Below are 5470 nucleotides of genomic sequence, written 5' to 3'. Positions count from 1 at the left end.
CCCCCCCCCCCCCACCGCCCCAAGCCCCGGGAGGACAGATGCCTGAGAACCAGTGGATTGCCTTTTACTTTGTTGATACTGTCTTTTGATACATAAAATTTTAAAATTTTCATGAAGTCCAACTTACCTATTTTTTTCTTTTTGCCTGTACCCTTTGGTGTCATATCTAAGAAATTATTGCCAATGTCATGAAGCTTTTCCTCTATATTTTCTTCTAGGAGTTTTATAGTTCTGGGTCATATATGTAGGTCTTTAATCCATTTTGAATTAACTTTTGTCTATGGTGTTAGGTAATGGTTCAGTTTCTTTTTTTCTTTTTCTTTTTAAGGTTTCAGTTTCATTCTTTTGCATGTGGATATCCAGTTTTCCCAGTACCATTTGTTGAAAAGACTGCCCTTTCCCCATTGAATGACCTCAGTACCTTTGTCATAAATCACTTGACCATATATGTGAAGGTTTGTTTCTGGCCTCTGTTCTATTACATTGGTCTATATGTCTGGATGCCAGTACCACATTGTTTTGGTTCCTGCGGCTTTGTGGTCATTTTTAAAAAAAGATTTTAGTTATTTATTTGAGAGAGAGAGAGAGAGAATGAGCCTAAGCCAGGAGAGGGGCCAATGGGGAGGGAGAAGAAGAGGGAGAGAATCTCAAGCAGACTCCATGCTGGGCGTGGAGCACAATGTGGGGCTTGATCTCATGACCTTGAGCCAAGCCAAAATCAAGAGTCGGCTGCTTAACCCACTTAGCCACCCAGCACCTCAGCTTTATGGTAAGTTTTAAAATCAGGAATTTTTTTCTTCTTTTTCAGGATTGTTTTGGCTACTTGAAGTACCGTGAAATTCCATATGAATTTTATGATGGGTTTTTCTATTTTTGCAAAAGGCTTCAATGGGTATTTGATAGAGATTACAGTGAATCTATAGATTGCTTTGGGTAGTATTGACATTTTAACAATGTTAAGTCCTGTGAGCATGGGATGTATTTCCATTTATTTATGTCTTATTTCATTTAGCATTGTTTTGTAGTTTTTCATTGTGTGAATCTTTTATGTCTTTAGTTAATTTCTAAGTATTTTATTTTTTGTGATGCTATTATAAATGGGATTGTTTCCATAATTACCTTTTCAGATAGTTCATTGTTAATTTATAGAAATGCAACTTGTTTTTGTTTATTGATTTTGTATCCTGCTACTTTGCTGAATTCATCTATTAGCTATGACAGTGTTTTTGCAGAAAAGTTAGGGTTTTCTACATAAAATATAATATCACTTGTCAACAGAGATAATTTTACTTCTTCCTTTCTAAATTAGATGCTTTTTATTTCTTCTCTGGTTGTTTGGACTAGAACTCCCAATTCTATGTTGAATGGAAGTGGTGAAAGTGGGCATCTTTGTCTTATTCCTAATCTAAAGGAAAAGTCAGTCTTTCACCATTCACTGTGTTTGCTGTGGGCTTTTCCCAGATGGATTTTATTATGTTGAGGTAGTTTCCTTCTATTCCTAGTTCGTTGAGTGTTTTTTATCATAAAAGTGGTGAATTTTATTAAATGCTTTTTCTGCATCAAGTAGATCATATGGTCCCCCCCCTTCTTTCTGTTAATATGGTGTGTTACAGTTGACTGGTTTTTTACTTGAACTATCTTTGCATTCCAGGAATAAATTCCACTTGCTTGCTGTAGGATCTTTTTACTGTGTGGCTAAATTGAGTTTGCTAGTATTTTGTTGAATATTTTTGCATCATTGTTCATAAGGGATGTTGGCCTGTAGTTTTCTTGTAGTGTTGTTGTCTGGCTTTGTATCAGGGTAATGCTGTCCTCATAGAATGAGTTAACAGTGGTCCTCATCAATTTTGGGGGAAAGTTTGAGAAGGATTGGTGTTAGTTCTTTAAATATTTGGTAAAATTCACCAGCGACGTTGTCAGGTCCAGAGTTTTTCTTTTCAGTGTCCTTAGTAATTCGGTGTCCTTACTAATTATAGACCTATTCAGATTTTCTTCTGACTTATGGTAGGTTTTCACTGTAGGTTTTGTGTTTCTAGGAATTTGTCCATTTCATGTGGGTTATCTAGTTTGTTGTTAGACAGTTGTTAATAGCACTCTCTTACAATCCTTTTTATTTCTGGAGAATTGGTAATAATGTCCCCATTTCTATTTCTGATATTAGTAAGTTAAATCTTCTCTGGTTTTTTCTTAGTTCATCTACCTAAGTATTTGTCAATTTTGTTGATCTTTTCCAAGAACCAACTTTCTTTTCTTTAGTTTTCTCTATTGTCTTTCTTTCCTCTATTTTGTTTATCTCTGCTCTAATCTTCATTATTTCATTCCTTCTGCTAGCTATGGGTTTAGTTTGTTCTCCTTTTTCTGGTTCCTTAATTGTAAAGTTAGGTTTTTCTTTTTTTCTTTTTTTTTTTTTAATAATGATTTTTTATTATATTATGTTAGTCACCATACAGTACAAACCCCGGTTTTCGATGTAAGGCTCGATGATTCATTAGTTGTGTATAACCTCTTTAATTTTCTTCAAAAATTGATTTTTTTTTTAAAGAATCAGGTGAAACAGTTACCATAGTTGCACAACATTTTCAGTTACTCAAGGATTTATAATATTAGGGCCTGGACATGTCTCATTTCTCTTTTTGTTCTTTACTGGTCCAACCATGATGCCTAATCAAAGTTGGGCAATGCAGTTGAATACTCACAGATGACTTTCCCTATTTTCTCAATTCTAATATGAATGCGTTTTTCCTGTTTTATCATTTTTAAACTGAACTATCTATATTTAATTATTACAACGTTTCTCCCAAAGTATATTAATGAATCAATTGCTTCTTAAAATTGATAACATCTTAGAATAGGAGAAGAATGGAATCTGGAAAGACAAAAATTCTCTCATTCTTTCATACATCACTCTACCATCTCAAGATCCAGTTGAAATATTTCTCTTTCATAATCCGATAAAAATATTTATTGAGCCCTTTGCACCTGCCAGACACTGTGCTAGATTTGTTCTTGATTGGGAACTTTTTTTCCTTCATTTTAATCCAAATGCTTAGGTTTTTTGTTTTGTTTTTAAGGTGAAAAACCACTTCTCATAAGAGCTTTCCTTTCTCTCTCTCTCTCTTTCTTTCTTTGAACATTCTCCAGAATTGGCAGACACCAAATCATTCAATGCTAGATTTCCTTGACCTTGATTTTTGTCAGTCAGTCTGGGTTCTTTGATGACCCAGTCTCAATGGCTTTCTAAAACCCATGAAAAGCTCAGCCAGAAAGCCCTTACTCTGAAGTTGCAGTGATGTGGGCAGGTCCCACTCTACAACAGAGTCAATCTTTCCCGCAACTTGACAAATGAAGGAAGAGGGCTCTTGACTTGTCAGTACACTAGACTATGCATCCACATCTCTGAGCTAAGCGTTTGGTAGCATCTTGTGCTGCCTCAAATAGGAAGCAACCAATATCCTGGAGACAAGTGCTTAAAATCATCTGAAACATCTGCACGGAAACATTTTAGTATTTACCTTCTTTGCTCACCTTTTTAGGTTTTCTATATTCTCTTAGTCTTACTGCACCCATATTAAATGTTATAGCAAAAGGACTGGAAAGTAAAAAGATTTGTATATCTCAAAGGGATGGATCTGATTCTCTCACAAAGATGAGATGCCCCCATGACATGGCGCTTGTAAGTTACAGCTCCACAATCATTGTGCCACTTACTAAGTGTGACCTTGGGTAAGTCACTCCATTATTCAACCTCTCTGTATTTCACTCTTGATATTTAGAACATTGGACAATAATTCCTTCTTGACAGAGTTGTGAAGATTAGGTAAGATGAAGAGATGATGCATGCAAAGTGTTCCACAGATGAACGAGTAGTACATGCTCAATAAACATGGTTGGATTTTAGCTACCTGATCTCTTTCTGCTAAATGTCCTGTAAGTTACCATCCAAAAGTAGCTTAAACTAATGACTCTATCAATAGGATAGTGATTTTCTTTAGCTGATTGCAGGGATTATGTTTTCACCAATCTTTCTCTGTCTCCACACATACCATTATCTGTGATAATGATAGCACCTAAATTAAAATTTCATTTTATAATTTAATACAATTTCTCAAAAAGCTAACTGACATGAATACTAAATAATATTCAAAATTATTAGTTTACAGCATTATAATTAGGATTTTTTTTTAACTCATAGCAAGAATTACTATCAAACTTCACTCATTGGACCAGAGACCCTTGTGGTGGTAGCAAAAGCCTTGCCTCTCATGTAGCACACTGCTATAATTAGGTATCTTATAAGTAGCAGACCTGCCCTTGATTTGGCTCTGCCTGAAATTTTCTGACTTCTACAGCTATTCCTGCATCCATTACTTAATCTAATCACTCATTCATACACTAATTCACTCATTTATTCATTCACTTATCTATTCAAATATTGTTAGAGTATGTGGTTTTTTCCTCTCCAGCAATATTTTTATTCTTTTTTATTTAAATATTTTATAAAAATTTTTCTAGTTTACTGTTTGTGGTCTAATACTTAGCTTTTATCATTACCCAAATTTTGTGTGTGCAGTGTCTGCATTGCAATTTTGTTTGCACACAGGAAAATTAAAATTACATATATAGTTCCATGTTCTAAACATGGTACTACTCAGGAACCTCAGTGAGACTGGAGACTAAGCTCTTCAGAATCCTCTACAGTATGAATTCTTATTGCCTGTTAAGTGCTTCTCATTTCCACTCTGCACAAAGGATCCTTCTGAGGACATGCTATCTTCTTCTCCTTGGGTATGTCAGATAACTAGAGTGGTCAGGAAGTCCTCCTCAGACGTCGGTGGCCTACCTTTGGATCTGTAATATGATTTCTTTGATACTATCTCACAAACAAATTAAAAGGTAATATATTTGGGTTCAGTATTAGGAAAAATGCTGTAAAATGCCGCATGCAAAGTACCTCCTAAGGGATAGGTTTAAGCAGAGCCTGGGATATAACTCATCATGGTATTGGAGGCAAATTTTGGAGAACAATTAAACTAGACAACAGGTATGGCCCATTTTTCTCAGGTATTTTGTTGTTTCAAATACTCCCATGTATGGGAACCTAGTAGTTAGAGAATCCAGTAAGAACAAGACCTAGATCTCAGATATGTATTAATTTGTGATCAGAAAGAAGAAAATATTTTAGGCTGGAGCCAGTAAGGGGCTTGACGTTTGTTCAAGCTGGGATGTAAGAGAGGTAACAACCTAAGCCAAGGTGAGGATAGCCCAAGACAGTAGAAGCCAAGGATAAGCTTCCTTTCACCTGTGCACTGCCTAAGGAGCCAGCAGTCATGTCCAGCTAAGGGCTTTACAAAGAGCTGCTTTAGGGTTTGTTACCTCTCTGACACATAAACCAGAGTGAAACAAAAGGAGTGAAACATTTTGACCTAAAAATGAATGAATCTTTGGTTTTGTTTCCTTTTTTTTTTTTTTT

General features: G+C 35.4%; 1 protein-coding gene across 4 annotated transcripts in view; it reads left to right on the top strand.

Annotated features, from left to right (window-relative positions):
- The window catches only part of ANO10 (anoctamin 10), a 244647-nt gene that overhangs the window by 13233 nt on the left and 225944 nt on the right, over positions 1 to 5470 (top strand). The gene's annotated exons all lie outside the window — the stretch shown is intronic.

This window comes from Ursus maritimus, unplaced genomic scaffold (assembly GCF_017311325.1).
Source record: "Ursus maritimus isolate PB19 unplaced genomic scaffold, ASM1731132v1 scaffold_20, whole genome shotgun sequence".
Classification (NCBI taxonomy): Eukaryota; Metazoa; Chordata; class Mammalia; order Carnivora; family Ursidae; genus Ursus; species Ursus maritimus.
Note: the sequence above shows the minus strand (reverse complement) of the source record. Positions and strands in the feature narration are given on the sequence as shown.